Here is a 16,125-nt window from a genome sequence, read left to right as displayed (position 1 = left end):
TATATCTCACTTAGGGGGTTGAGAATCATTTAATGGATCATACATTCAGAGTTTAGTTTACACTATTTTTACCACTCTTTGTAAACTCTGAATGGCTAGACTCATTTTTAGTCTAGTACCACACCTTTACCCCTATCCTTGTTTCATACCACTCACATTCTTTGGTCATCATCGTCATGTGCATTCATGTGCCAAAACTACGAAGTATACAGACCGACATAGCTTTCCTCTAGTTAGGATTGTCATTGTAGTTTGTTTGGGTGATTGATATTGAGTTCTTGTGGTCATGTGGTTATGTTCATAAGCATGTGTTGAGTTTCTATGATTTAGTTCTTTTGATGCAATTTTGTGAGACGAGAACCGGTTCCATTCCCCCAAATAAATAAAAAAAAAATCTGAGAAAGAAAAAAAAATGAATAAAATGGGAAAGGGGTAAAAATAAAAATGGAACCGGAAAAGTGATAACTCTCTAATTTATATGTTTTTATCATCCTTTTTTGTCCATATTTTGCATTGTTCATACCTCTAATTTAGCATTTTTAGGTCATTAACTGTAGGAATTCATTTTTAGACCATTTAGGGTGTTGCATTTCTGCATTTGCATATTTTGGATGAAAACAGGTGCTAAAGAGCCAAAAATGGGGGAAAACAAGGACGATCCGAGCATGTACCCAAAGAAGCCATCGAGCAGCAAGAACAAGTCCGAACCCCAACACGATCGAGGAGGATCCGAGATCATGAAGAACAACCCGAAGATCCACCCGAGGAGTAACCCGACTTCACTCTCGTGTACCCCATCAAGTAGACCATCGGGCAGGTCTGGGAAGCTAGGTCAAAAGGGTTTCCATATACAAACCCCCTCCTCTCCTAGCTCGCAAAGGAGCATGCCGCAGACCCTCAAACCAGAGAGCGAGAGCTTCTGTGAGAGAACTGAGCGACTCAAACATTTTCCTTTTCGTTTTATATTTTTATTTCATAGTTTTTATAGTTTTCTTAGATTTCTATCTTCTACTCTTTCTACTCTACTCTATCTTTTAATACAATGCAAGTTTCATTCATTTTCGTTATTTTGTTCCTTGTTATCATGTACGAGTAGTGTAGTAAAGTTTCTAGGGATGGGATAGATGATTTTGTGTTCTTGATTAGTTAGGATGCCTTAGTTTGATTGTAAATGATTGATAGATTTCCTTCTAGGTTGGTGTTCTTAATGCTGTCAACAGACCGAGAGGTTGAGATTATATCTAGGGCGTTTCAGCGACCGAGAGGTGTAGATGAGATGCGTGAATTAGCCAATGCTAGAGGTTTACTTGACTCTGAGTAAGGGATTAGATGAGTTTGAGTTTACTGACAATAATGAATCGTTCTTAATGCCTGCTTGTTCATATTGCTAGTGCGAGAGTGTGGTAAGTGATCAAGGTTGATTGTTGCTAGTGCGAGAGTGTGGTGACAAGGTTTTAGAGATTCATTGTCTAGGAAATAATTGCTTGAGGCATGTAAGGCATCTGTACTGGTCTAGAATACTTAGGATTCAATTACCCTATCCTTAGGAGCTTTCTTATTTTATTTGTTTACATTTTCTTTACTTACTCGACCACTTACCCGATCAGGTACACGATAACCTGCATCGAGTAATTCCTCGAGCTGTTCATATCTCATTTTCTTACTCGATCACCCCACTCGATCTTGTACTCGACTGCTTGCATCAAGTGCTTAGGTCGTGTGGTTTGTTTGTTTATATTCCTTTCTTTTATTTATTTTAGGACTGTTAGAACAAAAACCCTATCTGCTTGGCTTGACTTGTATTGTCCTAATTATATCCTTCCTGCTAGCAATAGACAACCATTTGGATTGATAACCCTTTGTACTACAACTGCATAGGGAATTGATACCCTGGGTGAAAACCCAACTATCAATTTAGCGTTGTTGCCATTTGGTTGATTTCATTTTGCTATGTTTAGGATTTCAGCACTTGCTAGATCAAGTTCTTTTGCTAATATTTGGTTCGGATACTGACTTGTTTGCTTTCGCATCGTTTGTTTTGAATCTTAGGTACAACCCGAGCACCCACCTGACCCGTCACTCGATCACCTGGATCGATTTGATCCTCGTGTACACACTCGGACAACTACCTGTGCATGCAAACATGATCCAGAGGTAGCCAGAACCTGAGTCCTTTCATCGACAACATCGACAGATCTAGGCTCCTCAGACAACAAGAAGTTCAACCAGAACCAGCAATCATTGAGCTGACGATGAATAATCAGAACGGTCCACCAGCTCCTCAAGCAAGGACCAATATCGGAGCAGGAGATGCTCCAACTACTCACACTCAAAGGAATGGCATTGTGCCACCAGCTGTGCAGAACAACAATTTTGAGATCAAGAGTAGTCTCATCCAGATGATATAGAGTAATAAGTTTCATGGATTGCCAATGGAGGACCCATTGGATCATCTGGATGAATTTGATAGGCTTTGTAGCCTCACTAAGATCAATGGAGTCAGTGAAGATGGATTCAAGCTCAGGCTTTTCCCATTCTCTTTGGGAGACAAAGCACACATCTGAGAGAAATCTCTCCCTAAGGAGTCCATCACCACTTGGGAAGCGTGCAAGAAGGCATTCCTGGCCAAATTCTTGTCCAACTCTAGAACCGCAAGGCTGAGAAATGACATTTCCGGCTTTGTTCAGAAGAACAATGAAACGTTCAGTGAAGCTTGGGATCACTGAACGTTTCAAGGGATACACTACCCGATGTCCACATCACGGCTTCACAAATGCTTCATTGCTGAGCACACTTTACAGAGGATTGGTCCCCAAGATACGGACGTTGCTGGACACCGCAAGCCATGGTAACTTCCTCAACACGGATGTCAATGATGGTTGGGACCTAGTGGAGAACTTGGCTCAATCTGATGGCAACTATAATGAGGAATATGATTGCTCTATGCGATCTACAGGAGAGGAAGATGCCAAGTACAAGAGGGACATGAAAGCCCTCAATGACAAGCTCGACAAGCTCCTCAACCAGCAGCAGCATGTTCATGCCCTATCAGAGGAAGAGCAATTTCTACAACAAGATGGGGAGACTATACAGATAGAGGATGTTAACTACATCAACAACCAAGGATGTTACAACAAAGGGTACAACAACTTCAAGCCGAATCCGAATCTGTCTTATCGGAACCTGAATATTGCCAATCCTTAGGACCAAACTTACCCATCTGCAGTTCAAGGGAACCCGGTCCAACAAAAGCCTTTTTTCCAGTACAACCAAGGCTATGCACCTAAACAGCAGTACTCTGGGACCTACAACCAACCACCTGGATTCCAATAACAAGGTCAGCAGAACCAATCACAAGAAGCTGAATTACGCGATCTCGTTCAGCAAATGATTCAGAATCAGGCTACAACATCTATGGACATCGCGAAATGGTTCGCAGAGATGAGCAACAAGATCGACTCAGGATACAATGATCTGAATGCCAAGTACGAATCACTCAACACTAAGGTTAGATACCTGGAAGGCCACCACAACAACCAAAGAACTCCAAAGATTAACCAACTCCTAGGTAAGGCTGTTCAAAACCCCAAGGATTATGCCACTGCTCAAGCCATCTTCCTTGATGATGACTATGAGGACTACCTCACTGGGGACAGTGACGATCAAGATGGAGAGGATGTGGAACACCCAATGAAAAATGAGGCCAAGTACTATATATCTGAGTATGAACCCGAGTCTTCACCAGAGGAGACTGATCGAGTTTATGATCGAGCACTAGTTCGAGAATCAAAAACTGAAGAACAACCCGAAGTGGAACCCGATGACCTACACGATGGTGGTGATCGGATGATGCATCGAGTAGATGTTGAGAAGCGAGATCAGCCTCAACCACCTGCAACAGCAGGAGGAGAGTTAGAGGAAAGGTTCAACGCTGCACTTGACATCCAGCTGGAGGCGCTTGCAGAGCGAATGGCTAAGCGTAAAGCTCCACCACCTAAACTTTTGCCACCACACGAGCTTCAGGAGGAAGCTGCCAAGGAAGTAGCTCGACTGGAGAATGAGGTTAAGGAAGCTGTCAAGGAAATTGGGTTTGAGATTCTCAGAAGTGGAGTGTGCCTGGATCCTGAGCTGCGAATTGAGGAAAAACTGGAAGATCCTGACTCTTTCACATTGCCGTGTTCGATAGGACTTTGGATATTCAAGAACTGTTTGTGCGACCTTGGAGCTTCAGTTAGCATTATGCCGCTGTGAGTTGCCAACAAGATGGGATTCAATGATTTTAAACCAAGTAATCTGTATTTGGTTCTGGCTGATAGAACAGTGAGGCATCCGATTGGGATCCTGGAAAATCTGCCTCTCTGGATTGGAAGAGTGGAAGTCCCTACTGACTTCATGATCCTTGATATAGACATGGAACCAGACGATCCACTGATTCTAGGGAGACCATTCTTGGCAACAGTTGGTGCTGTGATCGAGGTAAAACAAGGTAAGATCAGAATAGAACATGGTGAGCATTTCAAGATGGAGTTCAATATGAAGAAAGGGATTAAGAGGCCAACCATTGATGGTCAAGCTTTTTTTACTAAGACCAAACAAAGGAAGGTGCAACATCTTGAAGAGGTCAACACCACATTTGCCTTAGAACCTGGACAAAACCTGGAAAATCTGTTGAACCAGCCTGCTACAGTTGAGAGGATTCCGGAACCTCTTCCACATGGACCCCATGCTTAAGGAGCATGAATAGTCAAGCTTAGTGACTTTAAACAAGCTCACTTGGGAGGAAGTCCCAAAGGTATCTTTTTTTTTGTTTTAATTTTGATTTATTTGTTTTATCTTATTTTTCTATTTTTGAATTTTCATAAAAAAAAAATGGAAAAATTGAAAAGAGGAAATTGGAGAACCCGAGGGTCAACCCGACACTGTACTTGACGCGCCTGATCGTGTCCCTACTCGGGTGGCGAGTGGAGTCCGAATTCCACAAGGAAGCCCATTCTCGGTGAAGCCCACCAACCAAACCCTACTCTATTTAAGGGAGTCGAACCCTTCTCTCTCATTATCACCGATAAGTTGTCACTAAACCCTAGAGTTTCTTTAGCTTTCATACTTTCTATTCTCTCTACAACTCGAGTTTTATTCGATTTCTTTGGGACTAACCCTATTAACCTCGAGACTTAGCCTTTTTCTTCTCAAGGAATTCAAACATGGAGCCAATCGCTAAAACCTACCAAAGGAAGGAAAGAAGATCAACCTCCACCGCTGCTACAACTGGAGGTGATGCCGTCGAAGCTCGAGAGTCTTAAGGGAGAGGAAACGTTCCACATTCCCAACCGCTGGCTGGACGTTATGCCTCCACAACCCGATGCTCAACCCGATCTGATGCTCGAGTAACCGATCGAGTGGGCCACCGAGTTCGCTCACCGAGTTCGCTCACCGAGTCTAATGGCGAGTGCTGTCCGCCTTTCTCCTCAACGTAGGGACCTGTCTACGTTTGAAAGAACCGTAACCGACCCCATGGAGGTTGATTCTGATGCTGGAGGAGAAGAGAAAGGGGAGATCCAAATATTTCGATCAAGGAGCAGAGCTGCGGTTGCATAAGGGAAGAGACCAGCTTCAGAGAAGGGTGAGAAGGTAGCTGAGAGAGCAGCTGAGGAAGAGGATCAACAAGGAGAGGAGGAGAACCAAGAGAGAGAATAGGAGCAGAGAGAGAGGACACGCCAAGCCTCGTGGAGGCTGAAGCAGAAAGAGGTGGACACTCCGGCAAGACTATTCAAGGTCTTCAAGAAGATGAACTTTGTTGGTACCCGATACCCTCACCGTGAGACCATGAAGCAATTGGGCATCGCTAGGGATGTAGAGTTTCTCTTTGATATGTGCCACCTTGGCCATATGATGCGAGTTCACCTTGAAGCATATGAGGAGGAGACGGTCCATTTCCTTTCGACCTTGAAGCTGCATTATTTCGAGGACCACCCGACCCTACTACCCGATGGAGGGATCAGGTTCATCACCTTCTCTGTGAGGAACAAGGAATACCGGCTCACTTTCAAGGAGATGGAGAAGCTATATGGCTTCAAAGCTGGTAGTGGAGAAGGAATGGAGGTTAGCAAGAATGAGATAATGTCCCTATGGCTGACAATAGGAGACAAGCTCCCCTACAAGTCCACAAGCTCCAAATCCGCTAAATAAGGAGCCCTGTTTTGAGGTATTTTCACAAGTCCCTTGCATGCACTCTTGACTGGGAATGTGAACGATCATGAGCTCCAGCTGTTAGACATTGCACTGTGTGGAGTTTTGGATAGCACTAGAGATGGCTCACCACTAGTAGGAGATGTTGCGGATACTAGTACGGTGTTTGTGCTACTCGATCAATTCCTCTATCTCAAATCGTGGGCCGTGAAAAGAAGAGAAGGAGGCGGAGAGATCTCCATTGGAGGACTGATTACACCGATCCTAGTGGCATGTGATGTGCCCTTAAAAGGAATTGTGCACGAACCAAGATGGCTGGATGCGGATTACCTCGTGCTGGCGAGATTTTTGGCCCATGAGAGGCCTAATGACATGATGCTGTTCAAGTTCGTCCATCCAACCGCCGGAGCTTCCCAAATGGTCCTACCTAATGTCATATGCACCAAGGTTCGGGTGGGAAACAACATTGACTTCGCACCACCTTTGGAGGAGTTGTACAACCCGGAGGAAGAGTCCGAAGCTGAGAAGAGAGAGGAGACCGGGCAGAGACAGGGAGATAGCTCGAAGGACTTTGATTTTGAAGAGTATGTTTGCTCTCAAAAGCAACCGGTTGGAGGAAGGGAAGCCCACAAGAGGATTGGATGGCTAAAGAGGATGAACAAGTTTTTGGTGAGAAAGGTGAAGGATCTTACCGGTTCGGTGAAGACAATGGGAGGTCAGATCAAGAAGTTGCAAGACAAGGCAAGTTGTGCCTCAGCTCCTACGTCGGCACAGGCACCAGCTTGGATGGGGAGAAGCGGACCGCTAGGAGGAACTCGAGGACTGCCACCTCTGGAACCTTACAGAGCATCATCATACGAGCCCCAAGCTGAGGAGAACATCACCCGACCTGAAGCATCTCGGAGAAGCCATTCAGACGCCTATCCGACGCCCAACCTGATGGGATACACGATGAACTACCCGATGCACCCATCGAGCACCCAATCGGGTGATTACTCAGGTATTTTCCCTCCGCCTTACCAGATGCCATACACGATGCCATACACGATGCACCCTGCAAGTGGATACACTGGTGATCATTCTGGACCTCTTCCACCATTTCCGTCGTACTACCCAATACCCTACCCGATGAGCTACGCGATCCCACCCTCAATCAACCCCTCGGATGCTGGTCCGAGTAAGTCGCCCGTGCGCATTTCTGAGCTCTCTGACGAGTAAACACCGGCACCTGCTGAAGCCGGAGACGACCCAGGCTACACGTTGGCGAGTATGGAGGCTGCTGCAACCTCCTTCTTCACCAACCCATGAGGTACCACTTTCATCCGATCCTTGTAAATAACATTGCATTTAGTTTATTTCATTTCGTGTGGTTCTTGGATTCTTTTTCCAATTTTTATTTACAAAGAGACTGTGTAATTTTAAGTTTGGGGAAGGGTCCTAGAATGTATTTAACATTGTGTTTTATTTTCTTAATTTTCTTATTCTAATCTTTGCATGCTAGTTTTATTCATTTGAGTCTGCATCTATTTGCATTAAATAACAAAAAAAAAATTGAAAATTAGAAAAAAAAAGAGTGTTCACGTAGTTGCATTTACATATTAGGATTGAGTCTAGTTTGTTTCATATAGGATTGTTGCATTTGCATCTTAGGGGACAATGATTAAAACTACCTTGTTTAAAATCAAACCTTAGGATTGAAGCTATAGCCCTTAGTCACTGTTCATTGTTGCTAGATCAATCTTTGGAAAAAAAAGAAAAATCTTTGCTAAGAACCTTGTGTCTTTTGAATGCTTTCTCTACTTGCTTGAACATTAGAACATCTTTATATTATTGGATTTAATTTGAACTTTAATTGTCTTGCTTATGGAACTTGAATACTTGCTCATGGTAACTCTAAACTCGGGTTAGCACTCTATTTTTACCAATCTTTTCGTTTAACCTGATTCATTTGTCCTACCCATGAACCCAAACTTTTCTTTCAAACCTTGTTGTGAATTGTTGAGTGAGGTCTCTTTCATTGTGCTATAGGTTGTGAAACCTTGAGAGTATTGAGAACGACAAAGAACTGCCTCTTGATTTAGCTAAGTTAGAATTTGAACTAGCTAATAGATTCGGTTTTAAAAGATAGGTGGTTAGAATGTTTATTTGGGGTTGGGTTGTGGAAGAAAAAAAAAAGGAAGAAAAAGTCCCAGGTTAGAGTCAATTAGCTCTAAGTCTCTAAAAAAAAAAAGAGGAAAGCTCTTGCTATAGTCTCCTAGAAAGAAAGAAAGAAAGAAAAAAATATATATTCATATTAGGAGTTTAGCAAAGAAATAAAAGAAAAAAAAAAAAAAGAGAGAGAGAGCTAGAAATTTAGAGTCTAAAAGTCTAAACATTAGGGAATATAAAAAAAAAGAAGTTAAAATCAAGGATGTGGGTAGTTTAATTCTAGGGGGTTTAATAAAAAAAAAGTGAATAAGAAAAGGGTAGATCATCAAGATTTAAGCTTTGTATGCCCAAATTGTTCTTAGTCTTAGATAGTTTTCACAATTGTCTAGCATTCCTTCTTTTGAGAGAAAACCATCCAAAGAATTTGTTTGAAACCACCTTACTAAAAAGCCTTACCCTTGAAATCGATTGAGCTTGATTCACCTTCCATTTGCAAGAATTCGCCAATCACTTAATTGAATGTGAAAGAGATTTTCTTTATCTTTAGTTGGAGGTTGAACTAGATCGATGCATGGTAATAAGCATAGAAAAATATTTGTAAGTATGTTGATTGATCTTAGCACCATTAAACTATCTTTAAGGACTATAGCTTGAATCCTTCACTTAGCATCTTAAGGTTATGAGTCCCCACTTTCAAACCGCACCCTCTTACTTCCTTGCTAGAGGACTAGCAAGATTTAAGTTTGGGGGTCTCATAACTCTCTAATTTATATGTTTTTAGCATCATTTTTTGTCCATATTTTGCATTGTTCATACCTCTAACTTAGCATTTTTAGGCCATTAACTGTAGGAATTCACTTTTAGACCATTTAGGGTGTTGCATTTTTGCATTTGCATATTTTGGATGAAAACAGGTGCTAAAGAGCCAAAAATGGGGGAAAACAAGGACAATCCGAGCATGTACCCGAAGGAGCCATCGAGCTGCAAGAACAAGTCCGAACCCCAACACAATCGAGGAGGATCCGAGATCATGAAGAACAACCCGAAGATCCACCCGAGGAGTAACCTGACTTCACCCTCGTGTACCCCATCGAGTAGACCATCAGTCAGGTCTGGGAAGCTAGGTCAAAAGGGTTTCAATATATAAACCCCCTCCTCTCCTAGCTCGCAAAGGAGCACGCCGCAGACCCTCAAACCAGAAATCGAGAGCTTCTGTGAGAGAACTTAGCGACTCAAACATTTTCCTTTTCATTTTGCATTTTTATTTTATAGTTTTTATAGTTTTCTTAGATTTCTATCTTGTACTCTTTCTACTCTACTCTATCTTTTAATACAATGCAAGTTTCATTCATTTTCGTTATTTTGTTCCTTGTTATCATGTCCGAGTAGTGTAGTAAAGTTTCTAGGGATGGGATAGATGATTTTGTGTTCTTGATTGGTTAGGATGCCTTAGTTTGATTGTAAATGATTGATAGATTTCCTTCTAGGTTGGTGTTCTTAATGTTTTCAACAAACCGAGAGGTTGAGATTAGATCTAGGGCGTTTCAGCGACCGAGAGGTGTAGATGAGATGCGTGAATTAGCTAATGCTAGAGGTTTACTTGACTCTGAGTAAGGGATTAGATAAGTTTGAGTTTACTGACAATAATGAATCGTTCTTAATGCATGCTTGTTCATATTGCTATTGCGAGAGTGTGGTAAGTGATCAAGGTTGATTGTTGCTAGTGCGAGAGTGTGGTGACAAGGTTTTAGAGATTCATTGTCTAGGAAATAATTGCTTGAGGCATGTAAGGCATCTGTAATGGTCTAGAATACTTAGGATTCGATTACCCCATCCTTAGGAGCTTTCGTATTTTATTTGTTTACATTTTCTTTACTTACTCGACCACTTACCTGATCAGGTACACGATAACCTGCATCGAGTAATACCTCGAGCTGTTCATATCTCATTTGCTTACTCGATCACCCCACTCGATCCTGTACTCGACTGCTTGCATCGAGTGCTTAGGTCGTGTGGTTTCTTTGTTTATATTCCATCCTTTTATTTATTTTAGGACTGTTAGAACAAAAACCCTATCTGCTTGGCTTGACTTGTATTGTCCTGATTATATCCTTCCTGCTAGCAATAGACAACCATTTGGATTGATAACCCTTTGTACTACAACTGCATAGGGAATTGATACCCTGGGTGAAAACCAAACTATCAAAAAGTTAGAGTACTCTTATTTATTTATCAAAAGCATCTAGAATAATGATGATTTGTTTGGGGTTTTACGTTGGTTGGTTTGATCCGAGTAGAGGGAAGCTAAGTACCTCCCAATTGGTCTGTGTCTCACTGTGATTTTGCATAATGACATGCATCCTTTCTCGTTGTTGGATACCTTTAAACACTTAAGCCACCCATAAATTGCCTCATAACCTAGACCAGAGCGTGTTCGATATCCCCTTTGTGAGAGTGCACGCATTTACTAATGAATGTTAAAAGGTCAAGTTCTCTGACTCTAAACTCTTTGTGTACTTGGGATTTAATGAAGTTGATATGGTCATGGCGAAGTATGATTTAGTACGGTTTGATATGAGCTTTGTGATAGTGGTTTGCAGGCAATTGTTTGAGAGCATGATCCCAGAAGAATATGTGAGTTCTCGCGTTTTCAAACCTCTTTCCTTGACAAAGGTTTTTGCTTTGCTTGAGGACAAAAAAAGATCTAAGTCGGGGGGAGTTGATGTATTGTGTTTTTGGTGTCTTTTGTCGTTCATTTAATATTTGTTTTGAGTCATTTGTCGCATCTTTGTCCGTCTTTTGTGTCTTTTTGGTCTTTTCTTGAGTTGTGATTAGGTGTGGAGACAATGTGCTAGATTTGGAGACTTTTGGTTGGATTCGAGCTTAATTGGAATAAAGAAGCAGGAAGTGACTTTTGGATATCTTCAAGTTGAACTGAATCATGAAGTTTGGACAAGTCTAAAGAAGTTAGGTGAAGTCTATAGACAAGTCTGGGATCTGGGAAAGTCTAGTAAAGTCTGTAGACAAGTTTGTTGAAGTCTGGAGAGGTATGGTGAAGTCTGTAGACAAGTTTGGAGAAGTCTGGTTGAGTATGTACACAAGTCTGGAGAAGTCTGGTGAAGTTTGAAGACAATGGTGAAGTTTGAAGACAATTCTGGTGAAGTTTGAAGTCAAGTCTGGCGGAGTCTGGTGAAGTTTGAAGTCTGCAGACAAGTCTGGTGAAGTCTGGTGAAATTTATTCACAAGTCTATTGAAGTCTGGTGAAGTATGTTTTGAATACAATCCAGAAACTTATTTCTTTTTTCTAAACTTTTCTATTCTCATTTTTGATGTTAGATAATTTATTTTAATAAGGGTATAAATACCCCCAAAACCTAATTAGCAAGGGGGGGGGATGCTATATTCTAGTTTTGTCTTTCTTTCTGCAACCTGAGACTTTTTGTAAGCCGCTCTTTTGGGATTCTAGAGATCCATCCTCATTGACAATTTGGAGAAGATTTCTAAACCCTTTATTATTATTTCTGCAATTTAATCATGTTTTCTTTATCTATGATTTTTGTTTTCTCTTTTGCTATGTGTGAGTAGTCACCTAATTGGGTTTTAGGGTTCTAAGTAGGGGATCAAATGATTTAATGGTTTAATTGTTGCTTGGGAATTCTAATTTCTTTGTGGTTCTTTGATTCATATGCTCTTAATGCTAGAATAGGACTGATCACCTTGTTCTAGATTCTAGGTCTTTCTACGCATCACAAGTGTTCGATAGAATGCTTGAACCAATATGAATTGAGCAATATTTCTCTAACCTGCCAAAGTTGATGTTAGGGGATATTGTGAACTTAGAGAACTTGTTTGATAATGCAAATTTGATTAGGAGATTACAAATGAAAGTTTAGTAATTGAGTAGTCAACTTTAGTGATTAATACCTTGAAAGAGGGTTAGTCAAATCTTGTGTTCATGTTCTAGAACGGTTCTTAACTATTGAATTCCTTGTTTCATTTCCCCATTGGTCATTGATCTCTGAAATACCCTATAGCCCAATGTTTTAATCCCATAAGTAAAATCGTTTTATTTATTGCATTTTTATTTACAATTTCTGAAACCAAACAAACAAACTTTTCGTTCGCTTTAGCTATTTACAAGTCTCGCAAATCTTTAGTGTACCATTGGTCTTTGTGGATTCGACCCCGCATATACTGCCTTGCGGTTAAGTGTATCGGGTAAATACTCGAGCAATCAAATACCTCAAATCAATTTTTGTTTATTTATTTAATTTTGATTTCTTATTTTTGTTGTATGGGTTGTAAAAAACAAATGAAATATCATTGTAATATTTTTAATGCTACATTTTAATTTTAGAGACTACATGATATCTATTTTACATTGTTCTTATTTTAAAAGATTCTTCTCCATTATCTAATTTGGATTATTATCTTATAAGTAATCATTCTCTCCTCCTCTCCCACTAATATCAAATGTTGTTATATCTCATATGTGTTGTAAGAGTTTGATTCTATATTTAATTTAGAAAGTATTATATATATATATATTTTACATTGTTCTATTTTTAAAGATTCATCTCTATTATCTAATTTGGATTATCATCTTATATTAATCATTCTCTCCTCCTCTCCCACCAATATCAAATGTTCTTATATCTCATATGTGTTGTAAGAATTTGATTCTATATTTTAATTTAGAAAGTATTATATATATTTAACATTGTTTTCAATTTTTATTTTATTTATATAAAAATAGAAAATTTCTTTTATATTTCTTGCTTTTCTAATCTATTCATATTTATTTTTTAAATTTGCATAGTTATATTTAAATTCACATATGTTGGTTTTAAGTTTAACTAAAAAAATCAACTTTATTTGAGAATTAGATGTTCCTATTCATTTTAAAACGATCAATGTGTAACATATATATATATAAGCATTTTTTCTTGCAATCACAAGTTTCATTTCCATTGATTAACTCTATGGTTAAACTATACTATATGTTGTCCTATTTGTAGGAACAACAACATACTTATTTAATATATTTAAAAGAGCAGATGATTAATCGAAATAAACATTTCCCCAAATTTTATAATTCAATTAGTGTGAGTGTACTTATTACTTTGAAAAACCTTTCATTGAAGTTCATAAAATCATATAAGAAAACTAAAATACTATGTCACTTCAAATTTGGAAGGAAACACTTGGTATTCCTTTTTAAAAAAATCAAGACACATATAAAATTGTATTAATATTTAACTCACTTTAAAGGCATAAAAGGTCATTTAACTCAAAAATAACTTCTATCCAATAATTCCATACATTCCTCTCACAAATAAAATATATATATTTGTTCAAGATTATATCTAAATATTACAGAATTTTTTAGTTAGCCAAACTTATAGTCACATATATACAATATATATACATAAGAATTTATATTACTTATTAACACCATAATTTGACCCATTATTTGCTTAACTCAAAATTGGTTTCAAAGCCAACTAAAGAAAAACAAAAACAATCTTATTGATATTAGACCAAAACATGGGCATACAAACATAATCACTTACACGAAAGATAATTATTTTTAAAAAATAACTTATTATTGCAACATCAACGTATGAAGGGTTTACATAAGCAGTTAATTAGAAAATCTAAAATACAATAAATGTATTGGGAACAATATCAGTCAATGATAAGATTGGATCCTCAAAAGCAAAAAACAACATCCTCATAATTCATAAAAAATAAACGTCACAATTGTACACATCTAAACGAAATGGTATAAAGATATAGTGTATAAATACAAGTGACTGTGAAGCCCATATATGTCTAATTAAAACGAAATAATACAAAAAAACAAAAAAGACAAAAAAAAACAAGAAAGTGTCAACTACACCACAACCCACGCATTGCATGGAGAAGCACCTAGTTATCCATAAAAGTCAAAGTAAAACTCACTCTCAACATTCAACAAAAACCAACCCACAAAAGACATAACAAGTCCATAAAGTAACTAACAAAAATAATAGTTTTATTGATATTTTATAATTTGGATTTAGGAATAATAGTTTGAAGAAAGCACATGAACTCTTTTACAAGACTATATACTCTACTTAATCCAAAATAAACAAAAAACGAATAGTACTTATACGAAATGGAATTGAAATTAAACCAAACTAAATTGAATAAAACACAAACCAAATCGTATTTATTTTGATTGGAATTTTATTTATTAAACTAAATTTAAGAAACCGAATTCCCAGTTAAAAAAAAGAAGAAAAAATAACCAAAATGTCCAACTCATAAATTGCATATAGGGATGAGACTGGTATCAGAAAACACAAACTAAACCAAGATTGAATTGGAATGGTTTAAACATAAGTCTAGATTGGCAAAGCGGAGAGGGGAGCAACAACGGTAAGCAGCTGAAGCAGGGGCGGGGAGCAGGGAGCTGTGAGCGGGGGCGGGGAGGAAGACCTAATTTTTTTTTTTAATAAATAAAAATGCTTGAAACAAATTTATTTATTACTAATTTTATTAAAAAACAAAATTATAAAAAACATCTTGTTCAGAAACAAATAACGAAAGCAAAAAAAAAAAATCATCTACGAGCTCTCCATATATGCTCTGCAATGCTGTTTCGAATACCCGCCATATATGCATCACCTGTAGGTACGTAACTCCTTCTTTGAGTTTCAAATTCAGCATCATCAGAATCTGAGAAATCCAATTCTTCATTTTCCATTTGCTCGTACTCTTGAAAATCTTTATCAATTCTTGATGATCTTCGTATGAAGTTATGCAATGTCATAGTCGCTGCAACAATCTTACAATGCGTTTGAAGATCATAGTGTGCTGGATTCCTGATGATAGCAAACTTTCCTTTCCATACACCGAATGTTCGCTCAACAACAGAACGCAGAGAGGAATGACGTTTATTAAACATTTCATTCTCATTTGTTGGTGGTCCTCCTCGCCATTGATGCGGATGATATCGGGTTCGACGATACGGAGAAAGATATCCTTTTCTATTAGGATATCCTGAATCAACGAGAAAATATCTTCCTTCAGGTGGAGTTGGAAAATATTCATCGTTTTGTGCACAATATGTCAATATCTTCGAATCGTGTGCCCTTCCTGGTGTTCCCACATATGTATATATATATAAACTCCATTTTGAAGTTACAAATCGCAAGCACGTTCATGGTAGGATGTTGCTTACGTAAGTTCCAATACTTCTATTTCTTATCACCTCCAACTCTTACTGCCACATGTGTACCATCAAGAGCTCCTATGCAACCACTAAAAAAAGGATAATACCTTCTATCAGCTGACAGAATGGGATTTACCTGTCGGAGTTCGTTTTCTTCAGGCTTTATAATATCTTGAGACATGCGAACCAGTGCATCCAAAACTTCATGAAACTTTCGATTTACTGTCTCTTGATTGCGTTGATAATGTGTTGCAATTGTTCGTTGGACTTCGTCATGTGCAACAGTTTCAAGAAACATCGCAACAGCTTCTTCTAATCCACATTCTCGACAATCTCGTAGTCCATAATCTTTCTTCAATGTACCACATAATAGTTGGAAAATTTCTTGATGCATTCGTAGAGTTTCGAAACATTCTCGATCATGACCATTTATCATTTGCATCGTATGGCGCCATCCACGACCTCGATCAATTCTCATTAGTTGTTTATCCCTGTTTGGATCCAAGCATTCACTCTCGATCAACAAAGCAATTACTTTGAGCAAATTCTGGTTGTAAGAGATAGCTAATTCC

The 16,125-nt window shown here is 38.8% G+C and overlaps 1 pseudogene; it reads right to left on the bottom strand.

Moving 5' to 3' along the window:
* Positions 1-2,654: 2,654 nt before the first annotated feature.
* On the bottom strand, positions 2,655-2,768 carry LOC147921601 (small nucleolar RNA R71; annotated as a pseudogene).
* Positions 2,769-16,125: the final 13,357 nt, after the last annotated feature.

Source organism: Camelina sativa, chromosome 18 (genome assembly GCF_030686135.1).
Source record: "Camelina sativa cultivar CO46 ecotype springtype chromosome 18, ASM3068613v1".
Taxonomy (NCBI): Eukaryota; Viridiplantae; Streptophyta; class Magnoliopsida; order Brassicales; family Brassicaceae; genus Camelina; species Camelina sativa.
Note: the sequence above shows the minus strand (reverse complement) of the source record. Positions and strands in the feature narration are given on the sequence as shown.